This window comes from Aotus nancymaae, unplaced genomic scaffold (assembly GCF_030222135.1).
Source record: "Aotus nancymaae isolate 86718 unplaced genomic scaffold, 86718_ANA_hifiasm-v0.15.2.pri h1tg000036l, whole genome shotgun sequence".
In the NCBI taxonomy this organism is placed as follows: Eukaryota; Metazoa; Chordata; class Mammalia; order Primates; family Aotidae; genus Aotus; species Aotus nancymaae.
This window is the reverse complement of record NW_026988450.1, coordinates 89,110,636-89,123,067: the sequence shown is the minus strand read 5'-3', so window position 1 is coordinate 89,123,067 and position 12,432 is coordinate 89,110,636. Positions and strand designations below refer to the sequence as shown.

General features: G+C 54.5%; 1 protein-coding gene across 2 annotated transcripts in view; it reads left to right on the top strand.

Moving 5' to 3' along the window:
* SLC45A4 (solute carrier family 45 member 4) overlaps nucleotides 1-12,432 on the top strand; it is a 103,723-nt gene that overhangs the window by 23,073 nt on the left and 68,218 nt on the right. The window contains exon 1 of one of the 2 annotated variants that reach the window (XM_012461212.3): nucleotides 11,506-11,615. The exons of the other annotated variant lie outside the window; for it this stretch is intronic. The gene's annotated coding sequence lies outside the window, so the exon portion shown is untranslated. Of the gene's footprint in view, nucleotides 1-11,505; nucleotides 11,616-12,432 lie in introns of those variants that run through there. 2 annotated transcript variants of the gene reach the window in all.

The following is a 12,432-nucleotide window of genomic DNA, read 5'->3' as shown; positions in this document are numbered from 1 at the left end:
ACACCCTGTGGCCTCACACCTGATCTGGAGAGGCTGTGTTCATACCCTGTGGCCCCACACATGATCTGAAGAGGCTCTGTTCACACCCTACGGCCTCACACATGACCTGGAGAGGCTCTGTTCATACCCTATGGTCTCACACATGACCTGGAGAGGCTCTGTTCACACCCTACGGCCTCACACATGACCTGGAGAGGCTCTGTTCATACCCTGTGGAAGAGGTTGGAGGCCATAGTATGGTGGTGAGGGGTTGCTGCTGCTAATATGCAAACAAGCAGGAAAGTTAAAGTTGGGGCCTTATACCGTTCCTAGGGAGTCCTGGCTAACAGAAAGGGTCACATTTCTTGGGGGCAGGCTCTGAAGAAAGCATGTAGGAATCCGGTTCAAATCCAGATGAGTGCAGTTACTCTTAAATGTTCCTCAGTGGGGAATTACTTTCTTGTGGAGTATAAATTCCTCGTTTTGTACTTTCCTTCATCTGGAAAAGGTTTCAGGTGGTTTCAGTAGGGTGTGTGGGTAAAGGAGGCCCCGAAAGGGACCAGGAAGATACACTGGCAGGCTTCCATGCTGACCTGGTTCTGCTTCTAACAATTGCACGCGTGAGGCTGCCTCTCCAACTCTGAGCTTCCTGAGTACACAAATCCCACATCACATGCAGGGTGGTGAGGGTGGAGGCCTTTTCCAAACGTGCAGTAAACTGCCACCACCCATTCTCTTGGGCTCCCAAGGGAAGGAAGGGTGTCAAAGCTCATGCCTCACCTTCCCGAGGCGGGGTTGTGGGGTGTGGACGCCCAGTGCCTCAGTGCCCGAAGGGCTGGAGTCGAGTGAGCCTGTCTTCTCTTGTGCTTTTCAATTCCTGGGCATAGCTCACGACTAGGAGGTCCCCAGGAGAGGGGAGCCAGTGTGTTCTTGGTCCCTGCAATGCAACTGCCCACACTTCTGGGTCAGTAATGAGAGCCACAGAGCCACGAGGTGCTGTTCATGTCTGCCCCTGCCCCGCTCCACCCCGCCCCACCCCACCCTAGACAGCAGCAGGCCCCTTCACCCTGCTGGTTCTCCTGCGGAACAGGGTCAGGGAGATGCCCAGCTCTGTTCTGATGGGAGAAGCGCCCACTGGTTCCAGAAGTCTTGAGGGTGCTCTGTCGCGATCATGGCTGGAACTCAGGATTTAACATCTTTCAGATGCACTCGGGAAAGCTGAAAGCCACGGATGTCTTCAGGGGTCCCAGGCCGGTTGGAAGGGGGTACGGGGCGTTTGCAGACCCCCACCCAGTGTCGTGCTTTCCGCCATGGTTTGTGTTCCTTCCTCTTAGTCTCGTCTTGTTGGCCCTTGTTATCTCGGGGTGGCACTTTCCTAACGCGGGGTGTGCATCTTTGGGAAACATCTTTAAATGGACACAGCTGTGAGCGTGCAGTGGGTGGAATGCAGACCTCACAGGACTTTTAAAGATGCATGTGTCAGAGGCTGACTGCTTTGGTGGGGTTTCTACCCCCAGTCTTATCTGAAGTGGGGTCCTTCTGCAGAGAAGTACGACACCCCATGACCTTGGGCCGAGTGCGAGGCCGGTTACCATGGAGTGGGGATTTCGTAAAGGTTTAGTGAAGGTCAAACACGTGTAACTGGGGAGAAAATGGGGGAACCACCTGTCTTCCAACAGCGGGGAAGCCCTGCTGTGGCACAGGCTGAGTAATCAGCCATGGTGGTAAAGGAAGCCGTGAGGCTCCGTGACCCAAGGGTGACCGCTGAGATGCAGGCACTTTGTAGTTCCGGTGGACGCTCTCGAGTGGCTGCTGTTGCAGGCAGGTCAGGGCGATGACCACGTGCTGAAGGCAGGAGCCAGTGTTACCCACCCTCAGTCCGTGCTGGACCCTACTGGGCCACTGGTGAGGAGGAGTCACCTGTGACATGCAGGAAGTCTGCTTGGGAACCAGTGGCCCCAGGCCCCACTGCCAGCTCCAGACCCTGTTCTATTCAGGCCTCTGCTGGCCACTGGTTCCTGTCAAGTTGGCCTTGCTCGGGAGCCGAGGCCCCGGGAGTCAGGATGCGGGGCAGCTGTGTGTGCCGCAGCAGACACTTGGGACAGAGCTCCTAAACGTCAGCCGTGACAGGGACAGGGTCAGGGCAGGGGGCACAGGCAGCTCTTCTCTTCCACAATCAGGCCCCAGTGGGGACACAGAAGGGCCTCTCAGGGGGAGGAGGGGTGAGGAGTCTCTCTTCCTTCAGCCCTTCTTCGTGGGACCCAGGCAGACACAGGCGGGCTTCATACTGGATTAGACGCTCCATCCCCCAGGAGAGCTTTGCTCTAACCAAGTAAACAGAGTAGAGTTACTTGGGGCCACTGGCCAAACTGGAAATATTTTGGATCTGGTGATCTTTTTCTTTGGGTCACTGTTCACCATGGGAGGTATTGACCTCTGTTCCATTTCAGAATAGGAAGAATGGCTTATATTTCAGAGTGGCAAATAAGGAAAAGAATGAGAGTATCTCAGTCTGTTTCCAGCGGCTCTCCTGGGAGGAACATTTTTATAGACACCAGACGTCCTCGCCAGCCCCGCCAACTTTCCATCCCCGGATGGCTGTGCGGTGCCGGAGGCAGCCCCTCCCTTCCGAGCCGGTGCGAGGAGAGACCCACATTGGCTGGGGTAGGTGCTGGGCAGGTCCCCTCAAGCGCACACTGCTGCCCTGGCCTTTTGGCCACCCATTCTTTGCTCTCAAGGCCCCAGGTCCCTGTGCCCACCAGCCGAGCTCTCTTTTGGGCTGTCCTTTTTATATGACAGACCTCAAAGTCTTCATGACTTGACTGTAAACAGTTATCCAGGGGCAGGTAGATTTGGGAAAGGTGACTGTCATCACCAAATGATCACTGAGTCATTAAGCACACTGCATCTTGTGTACATGAAAGCTAGTCTAGAACACAGGACCGCAGTCGGAGTTAAAGGACACTCCTGGCATTGAGGTAAGCAGGAAGACATTCTGTCTCAGGCTTCCTCAGCCGCTTTAGGTGCCATGAGCTCCACAGAGCCTGCTTGGGTTTATGCCGGTGAAAACCTCCTTCCTTAGAGCCCATGTGCAGAGCTGGGCTTTGATGTCCCTGGGTGCTTTGTAACGCATCGGTTCTGGGAGTTTGCCGTTTTCGAACGTCCAGCCATCATGGGGTGCTGCTGCGGCAGGGAGCAGGGTGGAGCCAGAGGTCTCCCTCTGTAACCTGGCTGCCTTCGATTCTTCTGGGTGCATGTGGATGCGTGGCTGGGCTGTACCCGCACTGCCGCCTGTCTTCTGCTCCTTCAAGCTGCCCAGCAGTCACTGGAGGAAAATCCTTGAGGCTTTGTGCTTGGGTGGCTGAAAGCTGACTAACCACAGCCCCGTGGTGACCTTTGTCCATCGTGACCCCTGGGACTAGCCTAAAGCTTAGGCGGGGGTGACAGTGACGTTGATGCCTGGAATTGATTTCTGGAGCAGTTGAGACACACAGGGGTACAGGGCGGGGAGCCTTCGTTGGTTTTCCTCTCCGCCGCCTTCTCCTGCCTGTCCAGGGCGCACTGCACTGGGAGCAGGAGGTGGTAGGCTGGAGCTTTGGGGCTGGGAGGGAACCTTCCCAGGCACGAGACTGTTTGCCGGCTTGGAGGGCAGGCACTGCCCCTGGTGCCCGTAGAGAGAAGTACTGAGTGCTCCCTGCTCCTCTTCCCAGAGGCTCCAGTGTCCTTGGGGTGTCTTAGCTTTGGCTCCCTGCAGAGTCGAGCTTCAGAGGTTCTGCATCTAGCTCAGGACTCAGGGAATTGCATGTTTGTGAGGTTGTGGGGTAGGAGAAGCAGTGATGTGACAAATTTTGGATGCAGCAAATCATAAAATGGCAAACATTCCGGAGGCTGTGGGGTGGTTTATTGGCACTGCCTTATCCCTTCAGGCTTTGCCAGAAACTTCTGCTGGGCCTCAGACAGGACGCCGGTCTGTGGCTTTGCCGTGGGTCTGTGCAGGTCTCCCCGACGGCCTGGGCACGAGGCCATGCTGACATCGCGTGGCCCCTGCTCTGCATCTCTGACTTGCGTGCTGGCCAGCCAGCCCCACTTGTGGGCACCCAGACGAGCAGCCACTGAGGCACTTGAGCGGGAAAGGAACTGGGCTCAGGCCCAGGGACCTGCAGCTGCCTGTTGAGGCACTGGAGGCACACGGCAGACTCTTGGCACGTTGACCCAAGTTGCAAAGGCAGTGCCAGCCCTTGGGGAAGGTGGCTGACTTCTTGGGATCTGTCACCTGTAGCCCAGGCCTTGGACAATGGGTACAAGTTTAATGTTGTGAAGTGGAGAGGGAGGGCACACGCAGCGTTCATGGCAAAGGGAAGACCGCGTCCACGAGCTCTGCACGGCTGGTGTGAGCTGAGCGCTGTGCGCCCTGAGTGGCGGTCTGGGGGCAGAGCAGTGACGGAGACGGAGGCTCAGAAGCGCAGTTTGGTGGAGGCAGGGGCCGCCCAGCGGTGAGCGAGACGAGCCCTGCTTAAGTTTGCAGAGCCTTCTTCAGGCTCGTTCAGAGCAGTTGGCCAGTTTTCTGGAAATCCGAGGATACTTCAGCGTGGGGCCACCTGGGAAGGCAGGAGGCGCATAGGTCGGCTCTGCTCACGTGTCCTTGTCCTCTTTGCTGAATGTCCCCCTTGGCCTCCTGGGCTCCGTTTCTGCCCTGCAGGTTTGAGGTTGGGTGAAACCAGCTCAGAGGCTCCTTCCATCTTCCACATCCTGAGACCTGGGCCTGCCTGGTGTTTCTTAGATTATTCTTTTATTCTTTGGAGCCATTGAAACAAAAGTTAGACCGTGTTCAGTAGCTGCTTATTTTCAGCTAGATCATCCTGTGTTTTGTGTTTGTGTGTGTGCAAACACTGTCATGTATTGCACAGAGGATTTGACTCCCCTAAGGCCATTTCAGAAAGTCTCCTTCGTTTGAGGCTCCCTTGTCTCTGAGAGCAGTGGAGGGGCCACATGCTGCCGCAGAGCTTTCAGGCCAGCAGCACACGCTCTGTTCACGAAAGCCCACTGTGACAGGCACTGTACTGGGTCCCCACTTGCACTCCATACCACTCACAGTGTCACTCCCATTGACAGATGGGGAAACAGGGCTGAGCCTGTCACAGTCACAGCTACTGTAAGAGACCAATTCAGACTTTTTTTTCTTTTTTGATATGGAGTCTCGCTCTGTCGCCCAGGCGGGAGTGCAGTGGCGTGGCTCACTGCAACCTCCACTTACTGGGTTCTCCCACCTCAGCCTCTGGAGTAGCTGGGATTACAGGAGCGTGCCACCACACCTGGCTGACTTTTGTATTTTTAGTAGAGACAGGGTTTCACCATGTTGGCCAGGCTGGTCTTGAACTCCTGACCTCAGGTAATCCACCTGCCTCAGCCTCCCAAAGTGCTGGGATTACAGGTGTGAGCACCATGCCTAGTCGAGACTGATTCAGACTTAAAGTCAGTTTCTCTACACCAAGGGAACCCATGCGATGCTGAGAGGATGCCTGGGCCCTGCTGTCTTAGAGTAGGAATGTGTGCAGGAGAAGGCAGCCTGGTGTAAGACATACAGCCCGGTCTCGCGGAGACCTCACGAGGCCCTTTGCCCTTCCCTCCCGTGTGAGAAGCAAGGTCGTGCTAGTCCTTCAGGGGGTGCTGGACAGGGAGCTGCTCTCTGAACGTCCACCTGTTGGGGAGGGTTCCAGTTACCTGAGCAAGTCAGGCTCTGTCCCGGCAGCTTGCTTTCTGTGCGTGTGGTGCTGTATGCTGTCGCATACACTGACAGAGACCCCCACGGTGGAGTTACAGGTGGTGGCAGAAACACCCTGCAGCGGGTGGGCCTGCCCAGCAGCCAAACGGCCCCTGGCTGTTTGGAGTCTCGAACCTGGTATTGCTGATGGCAGGGGCCACGTGTGACCCACTGCCCTAGGAGCTGCCCCAATACCACGTTGCATTTGGTCACCCAGGCTACTTAAATGTCTTTCAAGAAGGTAAGTTGGAATCAAATCTGAGTGTTAATGCTCCTTTGTTCCCTGTTATCCCAACAATCGTCTTAAAACTTCTCCTTTTAGTTAAGCCCATTTTCCACCTATTTCTGTTTATTGTGGTGGCTTATCCGTTGCCGGGCACCCAGCCATCCGGGATCCAGGAGACAAAGTCGTAGCCCCACCCTGGAGTCGGCGACGCAGGACAGAGTGGGCAGGGGCACATGGGGCCCAGAGGATTGGCTCCCTCGCCCCGCCTCACGGTGCCCAAGGTGAGTCCTGCTGCTCAGCTCACAGGGGCTGGGCGTGGAGTGTGGCACGGGGCGAGGGGCAGCACGGTGCTGGGTTCGAGGAGGCGCCTGGGGAGTGAGCTGTCCGCGGCAGGGCTGGGAGCAGTGCCCGGGCCAGGTCCTTGCCGCCGCTGCCGCTGGTTCTTGCTCTAGAACTGCTGCCTTGGCAGCTTTCACTTCTCATGTAGGCGAGTCCCAAGCTAATATTTATCCTGCAAAGTATCTGAAAAATGCTGCAGTGCTGAGTATTTGGGGAGAACTTTATTAATCTTTGAAAGAGTTACTGTTACATTGATAAACCAAGGCGCTGTTAACAATAGCTAGATTGTGTGAACTTGCAGCCTTTAATTCTGCAGTTAGTTTTTGTTAGCAGGTGGAATTGTTTTGGCTGTTCTTCTAAGGACGCCTTTGTCCGTGTGGGTTTTGTTTGTTGCCGGCCAGCACGGGGTGTGTGCCGGGGAGGGCAGGCTGGCCGGGGAGGGGTTGTGTGATATGGTCAGGTGTTTCTCAGCACATGATTGGCAGCTTCTCGAGAATGCGGAATTGTGGACTCAGAGCCCCCAACTTTTTATGAACTGTCGGTTTACAACTGAAGGCACCTCCTTCCAGAGGGAAAGCTGGCCTCCCTCATCAAAGACTTGCGTGTGTGAAGGAGCAAGTGACGGACGTAAGAATGGGGGTAGAGGGCGTTGAGGTGCAGTCCACGGGATTTCAGGTGTAAAGGAAAATGACACCAACAGTGAACGTACTCCTTCAAACAAAGTCAACCAGCAGTCTGTCCTGCACGTGTTACTTTTCTGTAAAGCCAGCCTCGTCCTGACTCCCCTCCAGAACCGTTTCCTTCACCTAGCAGCCATCCCGGGCTTCTGAGTAGGCGACTGGGAGGCGAGGAAAGGCCACTTGGCATGGTGGGGACGGAGCCAGGGCCCTGAGGCCACAGGGGTTCCCATGAGCATCAGCCCTTCCTTCCCAGGCTGTGTGGGGGAAAGAGGTGAGAAGAGCCAGCAGAGGCTGGGGTCCTGCAGTATGTGGGAGCCGTCACAGGGGTGGAGGTTGTGGGGTCAAGGCCGGAGCTGGGAGGGCTGGAAGCCAGGCCCAGCTGAACCTGCGGAGAGAAACTGTCCACAGCCTGGGGGCCAAGGGAGGGGCTGAGACCTGGCTGGTCTGGCCTTGAGGGGGGCAGAGCGGGCTGAGGTGGGCTGCCCTGGAGGCTGGAGCCCTGGCCTCTAGCAGTCTGGCAGTGAAATGCACCTGGGGACAGCAGGGACAGAGCCCAGGGCAGAGGATGCCCCCAGTAGGACTGAGTAGTCCCCTGCAGCAGTTCTGGCTCCCTGCGGCTGTGTCTGTGCCCTGTTGAGATGTTAGCAAGGAGGTCAGCTTCCTCTCTGGTCAGCTGACTGCACTTGCCTGCTCACTAGTGGTTCCTCTATTTCCCCACCCACTTGCCTGTGCTGCTCCTGGGGGCTGTGGTCGGCGCTTAGCTGCTGGCGGCTGGGGGCGGAGGCCTGTGTGTCCTTCAGCCGCCCACCCCACATCCACCACAGATGCTCACCCCTGTCCCGCCAGTGCCCCCGTGGGTTTCACAGGCCAAGAAGTCCTGGTTGGCTCAGTTGTTTGGGTTGCGCTGAGATCCCGTTAGGGAAACCCACAGTCTCGCGAGTGTGGCCTCAGCCTCTGCTCCCCACGCACTATGGGAGCTCAGCTCAGCTGCCTGGGGCTGGGGCTGGGGCTGGGGCTGTTGGGCGGGGCTGCTGCCGAGGCAGGTGCAGGAACTATGCACAGATGAGAAGTGTACTGTATTTAAAAGCAGTGATTATACACCAGACATGGATGGTGGCACACACCTGTAGTCCCAGCTGCTTGGGAGGCTGAGGTGGGAGGATTACTTGAATCCAGGAGTTCGAGGTCACCAGCGAGCTATGATTGTGCCACTGCACTCCAGCCTGGACCACATGGCGAGACCTTGTCTCTTAAAACAATTTTTTTCTTAAAGTAAATATAATTTAAAGATTTTTGTTTAAAAGTAAAAGCATTGACGTTTTAGTGAACCTAAGAGTAAAATCTGAAAAATCTAAAATACGTTAATTGTGTTTATCTGTGATCAGCATTCAGGTTGCACTGTCATTTGGAGTTTACATAAAGTAAGTATAGTTTATTGACGAATCTGAGGACTCCATTGTGTCCAGAGTAGCTTGACTTAATTATTTTTCTAGGTTTAAACACTCTTAGGTGTCAGCTTCATGAATCTTTGTCCAGTGCTTAGCAAGCTTTTAATATTCAGACAGGGATCAGTTGATGTTTCTGAAATTTGGTCTTACTGGTAGCCCACGATGGTCCTTTCATGCCGGTCCTCGCCGGACCTGGACCTGCCTTGTGTCCCCAGATGAGGAAGATTCTGATGAAGTCCGCCAGTGTCACAGGATGCGGGCAAAACGATTTCCATCCACCTGTGGCCGGCTTGTGTGGCTTTGCATTGCCAATTACTGGCATGGCCCCCATCTGTAGAAGGCAGCACGGGCTCCTCATCCCCATGCTGGGTGTCCTTCAGAGCCTGGCTTGCAGGTGCTCAAGGGCTCTGGCCGCCTTCCTTTGCTGCCGGGAGCTTGCTGGAGGTGACGTCCTATGCTGGCTCACAGGCGGCCATCCAATCCTGGAGAGCAGTGCTTAGGCTAGGGGCTGTCAGCACCCAGAAGTTAATGAGTTGGAAAGGTGCCTGTTGATGTCTTCAGCTGAGGAGCCCATGTGAGACGTTTGGCCTTGGGAGTCCAGTGCTTTCTGGGCCTCAGGCAGGGAGGATGTTGTAAACTACCCAGACAAGAAGTAGAGCCTCCAAGCCCACGTGGGCCTGTGGTGGGCTGTGTCTTGTGGTCTCTTCCAGCCTGGAAAGAAGGGAAAATAGCAGTCGACTCCTTTCTCCCTGGTAGGCTCAGTGCCTTGTAGTCGGGGCTGACCTGTGAATACCCGTGAGTGCAGTGCTGTGCAGAGGCTTGGGCGACACTGAGGCAGAGTAGTGAGGTTCCCGCCAAGGATCCAGGAGGAATGAATAGCACCCAGGTTCCAAAAACATTTGAGAGGAAGCTGCTGTTTTCCTGGATGGGGTTCTGGACCTGCCACTTTGACACCAATGCCGCACCGGGGAAGGCTGCTGTAGTGTTTCTGTACCAACTGGCAGGACCACTGGCGCCTCAAAGCACAGGCAGCTTTTCACAGTCACTCTCCCTGCTGAGCTCCAGGAGCTGCTCGCGTCACAAGCCTCTGCTGGACGGTCCAGGCCATCTGAGATCCAGTAAGTCATCCTAGAACTTACTGAATGTCATATCACGTATACAGATCTTGTGTGATATTGTACAGGGAACCAGAAAATCTGTCTTTAAAGGTAGTTTATTGTTTGTTTTAATTAAAAGTAGATTTGGCCAGGACAGGTGGCTCACACCTATAATCTCAGCACCTTGGGAGGCTGTGGAGGGAGGATCATTTAAGCCCAGTTCAAGACCAGCCTGGGCAGCATAGTGAGATCCCCATCTCAAGCAATTAGCTGGGTGTGGTGGCACACCCAAGAGACCGAAGTGGGAGGATTGCCTGAGCCCAGAAGGTGGAGACTGCACTGAGCCGTGATTGAGCCACTGCATGCCAGCCTGGGTGACAGAGCAAGACCCTGTCTCAAGAAAAAGTGAAGACTCTGTGAACCACGCAGAAATAACACTTTTTTATCTACATCCACACCTTTCTAAAGAATTCAGTGTGATCATAATGTACACTTGATTTATAACCTGCTTAAACTTAATACTGGGTAAATACCATGAAAAGGTTTAATTCCATCTTGACAGTCATTAGTGGTCTTCCTAAATTGTGCCCTGTCTGTGAGGTCAGTTCTTGATTACATGTGTGTGATGTGAGGGTTTCTGCTTCCATGTTTTGATACCATTTAGCCGCTTGGCATGTTGTCAGGGACATATGACCTGCCTCTCTCCCACACTGCGGGTGACAGGCTGAGTTTACTTCTACCTAGGTTTGCTCCTAAAGTAACCGAGATGCAGAGGAGACCTAGTTTATCCTAGGACTTACGAGCATTTCAGGTCGATACTGACGCTCGATTTTCCTGAATTCCCAGCTGAGATTTCGGGCTGCGCAGGCTAGAAGCGTGCCACCGTTTCCATGGCAGCCGAAGCGTCCTTCGGACCCTGGCACTCACACCAGGTCAGTGCGTGAGCGTTTGGAAAAAAGGGCACACCCCTCATTGCCTCTTAATTAAAAATCCAAAAACCTACTCAAGCTGATCTTGCAAACCAAGGAAACTATATACAGGTAAGAGGGAGATGAGCAAAACTTTGTATATCGTACCAGAAGCTCGGTGGTGCAGAGAATATTTGCCTCTGGGGGTAGCATGTCCTTGTTTTCATGTGATTTCCTCCTAAATGAGCTTTTCTGGCGTGTTTTCTGTGAATCGGACACTGCGTCTTGTTCCTCTTGATATTTAGGAATGATTTGTTTTAGTAGAAGATGAAGAGGGATTCTGTTTAAAAAGATGTTTTATTTCAAATCCTAATGCCTTAACCCTTAAGTGTTAGAAAGTGGAGTAATAAATGCTTTGATTGGATCTAGTATTAAGAAACATTTGCTATCATGTACGTTGTCACTAGCCTTCGCCTGTTTAAGTACACTGTTGTGTTTACTCTGTCTGGTGTCGTGGAGGGAAGGGGAAGAGCCTGGGGTCCTGTTGGGATGCGGCTCCAGGCAGCGCTGGCAGGGAGGCTTTTTGATCGGCGTGCCTAGGACAGAACCACTGAGGGGCAGAGGGCATGGGGGGGCGGGGATTGGGGGCCTGAGGCTTGCAGGTGCCACATGGCAAGGGCCCTGTGGTTAGGCTGGGCTGGCAGGCTCTCTGGAAGGGCTTGGGGAGCCAGGCGGGACCCTGTGAGGTGAGGAGTGGCTGGTCTGACTCAGTGTTGTAAGGGGCTACTCTGGTCACAGTATTGAGAGCCAGCACTGAGGATCAAAGGTGGAAGCCGTGAAACCAGTCACGACCTTCCCATGGTAGCCCAGGCAGGAGATGCACTGGCACGGAAGTGGAGGAGAGGGTGGGAGGGGAGGTTCTATGTGCATTGGGAGGCGGAGCCCAGTGTGCGAGATCAGCGCTAGTGCGTGAGCTGGACCCATCACACACCACTTCCTGTTCAGATTTTGGCTTTAGTGTATTTTGGGGACTGTCCTGACCTGCATCAGCAGGCTTCATAATCATGATTCTAAACTGAATGAATTTCTCTGATTGGAACATGGCAACCAACGAGACTGCATTTCCTGTCTTTAAGATCAGGAAGATCAATGAAAATGAAAATTGAAAGAGACACTGGTGAGCCTTTCACCTCAGCCTGCCTGTGTGTTGCGTGCACGTGTGTGTGCACATGTGTGTGTGTACACTCAGTGCCTGTCCTGTGGGGTGGTGTCAGGAAGAGTACGGGGTGAACTGTAGACTCCCGCGCACACAGACATGTTAGCGAGAGTGACTCTCCCCAGCCAGTTGTTTGGGGGACAGAACAGTGCCTGGTGGAGAGGAGCTGAGCTTCCCTTGCCCCTTCTGGAATGGGGTCAGGAAGGGGATCAGGAGGGGGATTACCCTGATGCCTGCTGCCAGTTCCCATTTGATCCACCCACACAGCCTCTCGAGGTAGGGGCTGGCACCTCGTTGTCCAGCTGTGTGCGGTCTTTCTGAATGACATGGTTCTTGGGCATCTGAGCCAGTCGGCAGCCATGTGTCCTGTGCCACAGGCCCTGGGAGTTCCTGGTGGGATCCCACACCTGTTGGCAAGTCTGTGTGGTGCCAGCAAGGAGAGCCCAGGAGCTGTGAGTTGATGCTCTAGCCTGCTGTGCAGGGGTCTTGCCACCAGCATCCTACAGTTGGCCTGTGACTTCACCAGCAGGAAGGTCATCTTCTCTGGGAAGTCTCTGGGTGCTCTTCTAGTAAGCTCAGTTCCCACTGGATTTCCTTGCCACAGTGTGTGGGGTTAGCCCCGTGTGCTGGGCTCCGGGGGACTGCGAGACGTCTGGCTCATCAGTAACTATGAGAACAGTGTTGTCAGTGTCAGTCAGATCCTTTGTGGGAACAGTGCCATTGTTGGTCCTTTACTCTGGGTTGCCATTAGCAACCAAGATGCTTCATTTGCTTATTT